The 12741-nt window shown below is 41.9% G+C and overlaps 1 protein-coding gene and 1 long non-coding RNA gene across 10 annotated transcripts in view; one reads left to right on the forward strand and one right to left on the reverse strand.

The window, feature by feature from the left end:
- Nucleotides 1-12741, reverse strand: part of AP3S2 (adaptor related protein complex 3 subunit sigma 2) — a 61070-nt gene that overhangs the window by 19726 nt on the left and 28603 nt on the right. For 2 of the 9 annotated variants that reach the window (XR_013395129.1, XR_013395130.1), the window contains exon 5: nt 10897-11028. The gene's annotated coding sequence lies outside the window, so the exon portion shown is untranslated. 9 annotated transcript variants of the gene reach the window in all.
- Nucleotides 1-12741, forward strand: part of LOC144330104 (uncharacterized) — a 49973-nt gene that overhangs the window by 8612 nt on the left and 28620 nt on the right. The gene's annotated exons all lie outside the window — the stretch shown is intronic.

Here is a 12741-nt window from a genome sequence, read left to right on the forward strand (position 1 = left end):
TCACCATGTTGGACAGGCTGGTCTTGAACTCCTGATCTCAGGTGATCTGCCCGCCTTGGTCTCCCCCAAAGCGCTGGGATTACAGGTATGAGCCACTGTGCCCAGCCTTTTTTTTTGAGACAGGGTCTTCCTTTGTCACCTAGGCTGGAGTGCAGTGACACAATCATGGCTCAACGCAGTCTCAACCTCCCAGGCTCAAACGATCCCCCCACCTCAGCCTCTGCAGTAACTGGGACTACAGACATGCATCACCATGCCTGGCTAATATTTTTTACTTTTTTGTAGACATGGGGGGTCTCACTATGTTGCCCAGGCTTGTTGTCTCCAACTCCAGGGCTCAAGTGATCCTCCCGTCTCAGCCTTTCAAAGTGCTGGGATTACAGGCATGAACCACTGCACCTGGCTTAAAGAACTCTTTAAATTACTTTTTCCAGAATTGTAATTCAGGATTTTGATTTTTCTGGATTGTGATTTTCAGGACATTAGACTTTAGGAATTTTGATCTTTCCAGATTTCAATATTTGGGATTGTTCCTTTCAGGATTATTATCGGCTTCCCTCTTACTTCTCTCACTTCCTTCCAGTTTCTATTCAAATGCTATCTTTTCAAACATTTCTCTGACTATCCTATATAAATTATCAAGCCACATCTACCCAGCCCCTACCCTGCTGTATCTTCTCCCCTGCACTTATCACCACCTATGCTTTATTTTGTCTCCCCTGTTAGAGGTAAGATTCATGAAGACAGGAATGTTTTATTAACTGTTTCCCCAGAATATGGGTGGATATATGAATTCCCGCCTAGAACAGTGGGTGAATATATGAATTCTACAGTAATTAATTAACAAATGTGTGCCAACTATTGTGCTAAAAATGGAAAATACAGTAGTGAACAAGGCAATCTGATCCCTACTTTCTTAATACTATCTGGTGGGGGAAACAAACAAACAAAATAATGAAATACTTTGTGTAGGCACAGTTCTAAGTACTTTACATATTTTTAATAGTCACAGCTACCACATAAGCAAGGTGCTATCACACACAAGTTTCTTTTCTTTTTCTTTTTTTTTGACACAGGGTCTGGCTTTGTTGCTCAGGTTATAACGCAGTGGCACGATCTCAGCTCACTGCAGCCTTGACCTCCCAGGTTCAAGCCATCCTCCCATCTCAGTTGTCTGAGTAGTTGGGACTACAGGTATGTGCCATCATTCCCAGCTAATTTTGGTGTTTTTTTGTAGAGATGGGGTTTTGTAATGTTGCCCAGGTTGGTCTCCAGCTCCTCAGCTCAAGTGATCCGCCTGCCCTGGCCTCCCAAAGTGGTTGGATTACAGATGTGAACCACTGCGCTCAGCCTCACACAAAAGCTTCTTAGGCACAAGTCATTCGGCTCTTATGTGGCAAAGTCAAGATTTAAGCTCAGACACACAGGTTCTGGAGTTTGTGCCCTTATCCATGCAAACAGGAGAAAACAACACCCTGTGTCAGATGCAGTGGCAAAATTAGTCAAAGGTGCTGGGCAAACAAGACAAGTATATCTATTTCAGTCTATGGGCAGGAGGGAAGTGCTAGGAAAGGCATTTTGAGGGCTGACTTTTTCAAAGGGTGAGTCAGAATTGTCAGTGTGGGTCAGACATGGTGGTTCACACCTATAATCCCAGCACTTTGGGAGGCCAAGGCGGGTAGATCACCTGAGGTCAGGAGTTCAAGACCAGCCTGGCCAACGTGGTGAAACCCAGTCTCTACTAAAAATACAAAAATTAGTTGAGTGCGGTGGCACGTGCCTGTAATCCCAGCTACTCAGGAAGCTGAGGCAGGAGAATCACTTGCAGCCAGGAGGCGGAGGTTGCAGTGAGCCGAGATCGTGCCACTGAACTCCAGCCTGGGCGACACAATAAGACTCTGTTTCGAAAGAAAAAAAAAAAGAAAAAAAAAAAAAAAAAGAAAAGAAAAGGCGGGGCGTGGTGGCTCACGCCTGTAATCCCAGCACTTTGGGAGGCCGAGGCAGGTGGATCAGGAGGTGAGGAGATCAAGACCATCCTGGCTAACATGGTGAAACCCGGTCTCTACTAAAAATACAAAAAATTAGCTGGATGTGGTGGCACGCACCCATAGCCCCAGCTACTCGGGGGGCTGAGGCAGGAGAATCGCTTGAACTCGGGAGGCAGAGGTTGCGGTGAGCCAAGATCATGCCACTGCACTCCAGCCTGGCAACAGAGTGAGACTCCTTCTCAAAAAAAAAAGCCAGACGCTATAGCTCATGCCTGTAATCCCAGCACTTTGGGAGACTGAGGCGGGCGGATCATGAGGTCAGGAGATTGAGACCATCCTGGCTAACACAATAAAACCCTGTCTCTACTAAAAATACAAAAAATTAGGCGGGCGTGGTGGCATGCACCTGTAATCTCAGCTACCTGGGAGGTTGAGGCAGGAGAATCGCTTCAATCTGGGAGGTGGAGGTTGTGGTGAGCCGAGATCGAGCCACTGCACTCCGGTCTGGGCGACAGAGCGAGACTCTGTCTCAAAAACAAAAAACAAAAAAAACTGTCAGTGTGAAGATGCAGGAGCTGGAGGTTCTGCTTTGGACATACCATGTTTAAAGTAGAGTGAGTTTGGACAGCAACTGAGGAGTCACCAACAGACAGATAAATGAAGTCATGGGATTGTGAGAGATTTCCTAAGAAGATAATGTCTCAAAGAAAAGAGAAGAATGGCTATTTCAGAGGTAAGAAGCCCAGTGGGCCAGAGAGAGTGGCCAGAAAGGTAGAAAAAAAAAATACCAGTAAATGTGTATCATAGAAACTAAGAACAAAGACTATTTTAAAAATAAGGAAGTGTCAAAATTGCTTGGTGAAGGGCACTGGAAAGTGTCCATCAGATTTACCAATACAAAGGACAAGGTTCTCAACTGGATCACTGTCTACTTCAAACTTCATGATCTCTTATACTCCGTATTCTAACCCCATGCTCTTGATCTAGGAAAGTGCTCCCATTCAGAAGGCATTTGGAAATGTATCAGGTAGGCACCCTACCAGCATTTAGTAGAAGGGGCTAAGGACACTAAATACCAGCAATTCAAAGAAAAATTGCACTGCCCAAAATGTAAACAGTGCCTCCTCTGGCAGACCCTTGGTCTGGCTGGAGCTTATGCATAGTTCCAAATCTCCCATAGCCCCCAGCCTTTGTTCCTATTGTCTTGACTCTTAGACTTCTGGTTTTGAAAACAAAAAATCAATAAATTCTATAAATTTTTATATCTATCTATATCTATCACATTATTTATGCTTTAAAATTCTCAAATTCTGTGGTTTAGTGGAAAGAACATGGGTTTTAAAGTTTCAGGCACTTTAGCCTGAGTTTCAGCTTCCTCATCTGTTACACAGGAATGCTACCATCTACTTTATAGAAGATTACTGAGAATAAAGTACCTAGCACAATGCCTGGTACTTGGCAGCTGCCCAGTTAACATTAACTTCCCTTCCTATGACTACTCCTCCCTTGATAATTTCTTTTTTCTTCTTCGTCTTCTTTTTTTTATTATTATTATTTGTGACAGAGTTTCACTCTTGTTGCTCAGGCTAGAGTGCAATGGCGAGATCTCGGCTCACTACAACCTCTGCCCTCTGGGTTCAAGCGATTCTCCTGCCTCACCCTCCTGAATAGCTGGGATTACAGGTGCCCACCACTACACCTGGCTAATTTTTATATTTTTAGTAGAGATAGGGTTTCACCATGTTGTCCAGGCTGCTCTCAAACTCCTGACCTCAGGTGGTCCACCTGCCTTGGCCTCTCAAAGTGTTGGGATTAGAGGCGTGAGTCACACCTGGCCTGATAATTTCTTACTCAGGAATTTATAGTCTTCATTGCTCTTCTCACTTGGCAATGATCTTCTACCCCAAATTGCCAGTGTTTTTTCCCCCAGCTATCTGGCTTAAGGCAAGTCATACCTGCGGTGCCAGGCCAGCCTTGCCTATGTTGTTACACACTCGGCACAGCTCAAGAGCTGTACACTGCACTCAGTCAGGAGGCTGCCTGCCATGCTTCTGTATCTAGGGCCACAGATGCTCAGTTGAAAGCTGCAGATGGGTTACCATCTACTCTGCTAGTCTGTTTCAGAGCCCAGCCTCAGAGACAGCTATTACTTCAAAGTCCTATTCTTTGTTCTCTACTTTTGATCAAATATCATTAAATGAAAGAGCTTATGATTAGGTACTGTATTATTCTGTATAAATAATTTATATGCAATTTAGTGTTACAAAATGCAACCTGCAGATATATACATATTTGACTAAGACATGCTTACGATCACTTCTATGAAAAGCAGTACAGGATGAGAACTCCCTAATATGAACATCATGCCCACTGAAAAATTACACTAAACTTACAGAATGTTTTCCAAAAATATGTCGTTGACTCCAAGACCAAGGGATGTCTCTGTATGATCCATCTATTTACTTCACCTATAAGCTCCTGGTTTTGTTTTGTTTTGTTTTTGAGACAGCCTCACTCTCTCACCCAGGCTGGAGTGCAGTGGTGCAATCTGGGCTCACTGCAACCTCCGCCTCCTGGGTTCAAGCAATTCTTGTGCCTCAGCCTCCTAAATAGCTGGGATTACAGGCATGCGTCACCATGTTTGGCTAATTTTTGTATTTTTAGTAGAGACGGGGTTTCACTATGTTGGTCAGTCTGGTCTTGAACTCCTGACCTCAAGTGACCCATCCATCTCGGCTTCCCAAAGTGCTGGGATTACAGGTGTGAGCCACCACGCCTAGCTTATGAGCTTCTTACAGGTAGAAAATTTGACTTTTATATCTTTGTATCTCTATATTTAGCACACTGTCTTTTTCCTAGTGAATGCTTCATAAATGGTTGCTGTTTGGTAATCAGAGAAAAGACAAAAACACTCTCAACAGACATCGGTACTTCATCAACGTCAGAGAGCCAAGGTGAAGATGAATGATTTGCAGAAAGCCTCTAAGGAAGTAGACACTTGCCTCCCACATATAAAAGCCACTTATTCTGTTAAGAAATTTTATTTTAAGTCACCTTAAATTCATTTGGGAAGTACAGAAGACATAAATACCAAATAATCAGTTAGAGAAATTGAAAAGCTGCTATGTGGAATACCTTTCCTAAGATTCAACCATATTTCCTTCTTATTAGAGCACTCCTCTATTTTTCTGTAACTATAATAATTTCTAGCTTCCCTTCTACAAAGTGATAATAAATCAAATGTCAGCTTTTCCTCTAAGAAAATACATGGAAAAACCATGGTCATCATTGGTAATATTCAACTAGTTCAGGTTCTCCTCTCTCTTGGGCACATAATAGTATCACTTCCCAGTCCCTTGGGTGGGAGCATGTTACTTACTTTGATCACTGAAATGTGAGTGTACAGGGATGTGTCACTTCAAGAGCTGGCACACACACTGCCCAGGTAGAAGCATATGTTGAGGAGATTTCCATTAGCCTGGACCTCAGAGGAATTACAGTGAGCAGAGACACCACGATGGCCACATAGCACAAGTGAAAAATAATCCTCGTTGTCATAAGTCATCGGGATTTTGGAGTAATGCATTACCTAGCCTACCTTGATTGATACAAAAACCAAGCCTGGAAAAGGGTTCTTAGTTAGGAATCAAGAAATTCTGCTTTGCCGGGTGCAGCGGCTCACACCTGTAATCCCAGCACTTTGGGAGGCAGAGGCAGGCAGATCACCTGAGGTTGGGAGTTTGAGACCAGCCTGACCAACATAGAGAAACTCCATTTCTACTAAAAAAAATACAAAACTAGCCGGGCTTGGTGGCGCATCCCTATAATCCCAGCTACTCGGGAGGCTAAGGCAGGAGAATTGCTGCCTCCACCCAGGAGGTGGAGGTTGCGGTGAGCCAAGATCACACCACTGCACTCCAGCCTGGGTAACAAGAGTGAAACTCCGTTTCAAAAAAAAAAAAAAAAAAAAAATTCTGCTTTTATCATAGAGTAGGCCAATCCTCTTCTGCAATATAAGGAATAATAGCAAGAACAGTAGAATTGAATCTCAATTCCAGCCTTTCAGGGTGCCTGTAAATCAGCAACCAAAGCAAAATACAATTTGTTTTATCTGCAACATATCCAAGTAATACCATGGGTAATAAGCTCTGCTTACTGACTACAACCTTGACAAACACTAGGTTTTACTGAAAAAGGCTAGATATCAAAGGGATATCTCTAAAGGTCAAATTGTGTTGTTTTGTGTACACTGTTATTCCACTAACCAGTAATAAGGAATGACTAACACACCAAACTTGAAGCAGCAGGTAATCAATGAGATTGTGCACTGAGGCAGTCCAAAGTTCAAGTAAGGAAAGTGAGTGCCTATATGGCAGCAGATATTAAGTATAATCTGGAACAATCTTTGTTTTTTTCTTTTCTTTTTTTTCCCCCCTTTCTACTTAAAGAGATGGGGTCTCACTTGTTGCTCAGGCTGATCTCACACTCCTGGGCTCAAGTGATCCTCTTGCCTCAGTCTCCCAAAGTGCTGGGGATTACAGTCGTAAGCCTCCACAACCAGCCTAAGTGTTCTTTCTTCCTTTCCTTCCTTCTTTTCTTTCTCTCTCTCTTTCTTTTTCTTTTATTTTTTTTTTTGAGATGGAGTCCTGCTCTGTCACCCAGGCTGGTGTGCACGGGCGTGACCTCGGCTCACTGTAACCTCCACTTCCCAGGTTCAAGTAATTCTCCTGCCTCACACCTCCTGAGTAGCTGGGATTAGGGGTGGGGTAATTTTTGTATTTTTAGTAGAGACGGGGTTTCACCATGTTGGCCAGGCTGGTCTTGAACTCCTGACCTCAGGTGATCCACCCACCTGGACCTCCCAAAGTGCTGGGATTACAAGTGTGAGCCACCACGCCCAGCCCTTCTTTCTTTTTTTTCTAAACAAATTACAGGGATTTAAAAAATTTGAGAAATCATTATTGCTGATCTCTGTCTTTTTTTTTTTTTTTTTTTGAGATGGAGTCTCGCTCTGTTGCCCAGGCTGGAGTGCAGTGGCACAATCTCGGCTCACTGCAAGCTCTGCCTCCTGGGTTCATGCCATTCTCCTGCCTCAGCCTCCTGAGTAGCTGGGACTACAGGCACCCACCACCATGCCTGGCTAATTTTTTGTATTTTTTAGTAGAGACAGGGTTTCACTGTGTTAGCCAGGTTGGTCTCGATCTCCTGACCTCATGATCCACCCGCCTCGGCCTCCCAAAGTCCTGGGATTACAGGCGTGAACCACCATGCCCGGCCGATCTCTGTCTTTATGCTACCCTGAGGGAATAAGATTTTGGCCTCTGAAAAAAATATTCTACAGCCAACACTAAGAATTGAAGATAACACATAGAAAGTACAGTAGTCCCCCCTTACCTGCCTACGATATGTCCTAAGACCCCCAGTGGATGCGATGTTTTTTTCCCATACACACATACGTAAGATAAAGTCTAATTTGTAAATCAGGCACAGTAAGAGATTAACAATGATAACTAATAATAAAAACAATTATGACAATATGCCAGCATCACTACTCTTGCACTTTGGGGCCATTATGAAGTAAAATAAAGGTTACCTGAACACAAGCACTGCGACACTGTGACTGTCAAGATGGCTACTAAGTAAGCAATGGGCAGCTAGTGTACATCACATGGATACAATGGATGAGGGGATGATTCCCATCCTGGAGCAGGACAGAGCAACATTTCATCATGCTGCTCAGAATGGCATGCAATTTAAAACATAGTGTTTACTTCTGGAATTTTCCATTTAATATTTTTGGACCATGGTTGACTGTGCATAACTGGAACTACAGAAATGAAACTGCAGATAAAACTGTCTTAACCACGGTTTAACTCTGCCCTTCAACTGGCCTTTCTGTATGTAAGATAATACATTTCTTTATTACTTAAGCCAAAAAAAAAAATTCTGCCACAAAATTCTTACCTACCAAGCATCAGTAAAGAAGGGCTTTATAGATGCAATGGAACCCAAGGCTGGCCTCAGCTCCCTTCTTCTCTCTTTGGCACATCCAGATATAGAAATAGAGGCAGCCAGGGATAGTCAAGTGTGTTAACTCACACCTTTTACAAGAACTAAAACTCAAACAGAATATCTTATTCTTCTAGACCAAATAGCTTCTCTTTCATCATCAAAAACACAAACTGTATGTCCCTCACTTGTCCCTCCATTCCTGGAGACCTGCAGTCAGCACACCTGCTTCAACGTCACAGGGTGTGGCGGGTATTAATGAGCTTTGTTATCACAAGCTCTGTTCACAGAAGGGACATCTGGCAAACATAACCCAATATTACTGTTTATGATTCTTTCATCTTAGTGTTCACAAGTCCAATTTTGAACCCTCAGCATTTTTCTATTTTAGCAGCCTATGCTTAGCAGAGATTTAAAATTCCATACTATGAGGTTTTCTTGGATTCAGCACCATTCAGAAGCATATGTTTCCCACTGCAAATTGAAATCTATTAAAAAAAAAAAAAAAAAAAAAAGCTGGATAAATTCCCTTGACATAGCCATTGATTTGTGACTCTGATGACCAAATCTTGAAAGCCCAATTGAATTCTAAATCCAGCTTTGCTATTAGATACTGGTAGATCAGAATATTAGGTCACCCACACAGTTTTCTTTGAACAAAAATTCAATTCACCATAATTAACATCAACACCCATCTCAGTCATGATGTTGAGCTGTGTTTAGGAATTTCTGAAAGCAAAAGGGAACCAAGTGCCCTAGGCTCTAAATAGCACAGCCAGGAGAGCTGATGTCTACCCCAGAGAATATGAAATCAGACCTTACTCCAGCCTCCAACAGTTTAAATCATGAACAACCTTATGAGACGAGAGTCCTGGGAACTCTTTAGTGACACTCACCTGAAGACTACCCCAGTCAGTAAAAGGTACCACACTAGATTCAGTGAGGAAGACAAAGATAAGGTAGTCTAATCAAGCAGGGAAAACATAGAAAGGTATATAAATAAAGGTCACAGAAGGATAAAAATAATACTACACATGGTTCAAAGAGATCACAATAGGCTAGACCATGAGGACAAGCTTTAGGGTGGTAGGATTTGAGCTGCATTTGAATGACAGGCAGTATTTAGTACATGAAAACACAATTTAGGCAGAGAGTTGAGGCAGCAATTACAAAGTAAGAGTGGTCTACTGTGGCTGGAGCAGAAAGTGGCAAATAGTTATGGAAGTAATGCCAAGATAGGATGGAGACAAATTGTGGACAGCCTTGATGTCTGGCCAAGGAGTCAAGGCTAGTCTAAGAAGTACATTAGAAAAACTAATTTCAACAAGAAGGAAGAGAGAATAAGGTTAGAAAACCTGCCAGAAACAAGCAAGAGATATGATAACTAAAGACAATGTTTGACTCATAACTGAAAATGGGATTTAAAAAAAGATCTAAAGGACATTTCTGGGACAATTGGGGAAACTTAAATATGAACTATATATTGGAAAACAATATTTATTAATGTTAAATTTCCCAACTATGTTAATTGTGTTGTGCATCATTAGATAATTATATACAACATATTATATAATAATATTCTTGTTCTTAGGAGATGTCTATTGACATATTTAGGGATGAAAAGTTATGATGTCTGCAACTAACTCTCAAAATGGTTCAGGAAAAAAGTATATTATGTATATAGAGATAAAAGCAAGTATGCCAAATGTTAATAGTTGATGAATCTAAGAACAAGATATAAAGAAGGACATTACAGAAAAAAGCAACAGGTTTAGTGATTGACTGGATCTTGGGAGCGAGGAAGAAGGAGAAAAGGTTTTGAACGTAGATGACAGAGGATGGTACTAACACTCCTGGAAAAGGGAAGCTGCAGGGAGAAATGGTTTTCAGAAGACATATGCTGAAGCTGGCTCTGGATAACTGGTAAGAAATTTAGATGTGAGAATGACATTAGCGAGAAATGCCTTCAGGCTGTTGGAAATACAGGAATAGGACTCAAGCCATACATCAAGACTAGATGTATGGTAATTGGTAATGACCATTTTGGGAATTACCTACATAGACAATAGTTTGAGCATAAAAAATGTTTTTTTTTAAATACCCAAGTTTTGCTTTAAGACCTAGAACATGAAAAATGGATGAGATTTATGCTAGAAATATGAGGGAGAAGAGAGAGGTAAGAGATGACTGACAACGTAATTTCCTGATAGAGTGGGAAGAGGAGAAAAATCAAGAGGGTTCTATATTACAGAAATAAAGGTGGAAAAAGATTAAGAGAGTGCTCCATTGAAGGGTTAACAGCATCAGATACCGCAGAAACAAGAAAGAAAGTGATGACTAGGAAACGACCATAGGATTTGAAAATTGGGAAATCATCAGTGAATTTTGGGTAGGAGTGAAAACCAGGCTATGGGACTCCAGAAAGAGAACAGAGAAAGTAGAATTAAAGACTGGGCATAAATCACTCACTAATTCAAGTTCACCTTGCATGAGAACAACGGAAATGGAACTACAGTTAGGGGGGCAGTAGAGCCATGGGAAGGGCTATATTCTCTCTGAGACTGGGGCATTCTGGGGATCTGTAGACACAGAAGAACAAACACTAAGGACACCTTACAGACCGGTGCAAGAAGTGACATTATGGTGTGTGTGTGGGAGAGACAGAAAGAGAACCTGGCTCTAGAAATGGAATGAAATAAACCCTCCTTTAACACAGGAAGAAAAGGAGAGAGAAGAGGTGAAAAAGAGAGAAGCAGTGATAAAGACAGTATACAAAAACAACTTAGGAGGTTAAACAAGAAATCACAAGATTAGGAATAAACAACTTGTCGGAGCCGAGGAATTCAGTTATGTCTAGTCTTTACACAGGCCTACTACTCTGGCCACATCTGCTTAAGGTGGTGGGGTATCTATTCATGACTATTTTTTTTTTGAGATGGAGTCTCACTCTGTCCCCAGGCCGTAGTGCAGTGGCCGGATCTCAGCTCACTGCAAGCTCTGCCTCCAGGGTTCACGCCATTCTCCCGAGTAGCTGGGACTATAGGCACCTGCCACCTCGCCCAGCTAGTTTTTTGTATTTTTTAGTAGAGATGGGGTTTCACCGTGTTAGCCAGGATGGTCTCAATCTCCTGACCTCGTGATCCGCCCGTCTCAGCCTCCCAAAGTGCTGGGATTACAGGCTTGAGCCACCTCGCCCGGCCTATCCATGACTATCTAATGCAGATCTTAAAGACCTAGGAACTGATGAGAGTTTCTGACCTCAAGGTGAAGAGATTCTTTAGTCAAAAAGAACAGAGTTCAAGGTGATGTTCCTATTGTCTTAGGACAAGGCTTTTGCCTATCTTAGTAAAAAGATCATTTTTTATTATCAATAGAAAGAAGCTGTACTTGAATTAGCAACTGCTCTCTATGACAGCAAAGATAAGCTTGAAATCCTATGAAAAGGAAGCCACCTGTTGGAAGTCTCAGACATTCTAAAGCTGAATAGGGTAGGATTCTGATTCCTTGCATCACTAGTTTTCAAAAATCTCAGGAGATATGAACAGTTATTTCCTAATACCGCATGAACAACAAAAATAAACAGTTTCATAAACTGTAAAAGAAATTTGCAGTGGCAGCAAAATACTTTATGGAACTTATCTGAAGATAAGACATGAGGGAGAACAACATTTTTATGGCCTTTTATTCCCTTCTAAAAGACATGTCCAATAAAATGGCTGGAAGTGGAATTACTTTATTGCTTTAGAGGGCATCCTTGTAGATGTTTACAAAGCAGTATTAGAATGATGATGCAAAAAACTCATGATTACCTCAGGAACTAGAAAAAAGGCTTTTGATAAATTTTAACATCCTTTTGTGATTAAAAATGCTTAGTAGGAAGAGAAAGGAAGAAACATCCTTAACCTGATCATCTTTACCAAAAAAACCTATAGCAAATACTGTACTTCATGGTGACAGGATGAAAGCTTCCCTTTGAAACCAGGAATCAGAGCAGACGCCCACTGTCACTACTTCTATTCAATACAACTTCTACCAACACATTTTTTTTTTTTTTTGAGATGGAGTCCTGCTCTGTCACCCAGGTTGGAGTGCAGTGGTGTGATCTCGGCTGCCGGGTTCAAGTGATTTTCCTCCCTCAGCCTCTCAAGTAGCTGGGACTACAGGTGCACCACCATGCCCAGCTAATTTTTGTATTTTTAGTAGAGACAAGGTTTCACCATGTTGTCCAGGCTGTTCTCAAACTCCTGACCTAAGGTGATCCGCTCGCCTTGGCCTCCCAAAGTGCTGGGATTACAGGCATGAGCCACCGTGCCCAGCCCTTACAAATACATTTTTAAAACACAGGCTGGCAACCTCACAGAAGAACAAAGGCCCTGAACAAACATTTCACTACAGAGGACCTCCTAATAGCCAATAAACAATAAAAGATGCTCATCTTCGTGAGAAATGCAATTAGAATGACAACGAAATGCCAGTACATACCTACTAGCTTGATAAAAATTAAGTTCTATATCCGTCAGTCAGGACAGGCTTGGTTAAGCCACAGTAACAATTTTAACATTTCATGGCTTAAAGTAACAAGTTTATCTCTCTCATACTATACACACATCCACTGTGGGTCCACTTGGGGACAGTGCTCTACCTCATCCTCAGTTAGGGACCCAGGCCGTGGGAGGCTGTGTATCCATGCTTCCACAAATGGAATATATATATATATACACATACACACACACACACACACACA

Source organism: Macaca mulatta, chromosome 7 (assembly GCF_049350105.2).
Source record: "Macaca mulatta isolate MMU2019108-1 chromosome 7, T2T-MMU8v2.0, whole genome shotgun sequence".
Classification (NCBI taxonomy): domain Eukaryota; kingdom Metazoa; phylum Chordata; class Mammalia; order Primates; family Cercopithecidae; genus Macaca; species Macaca mulatta.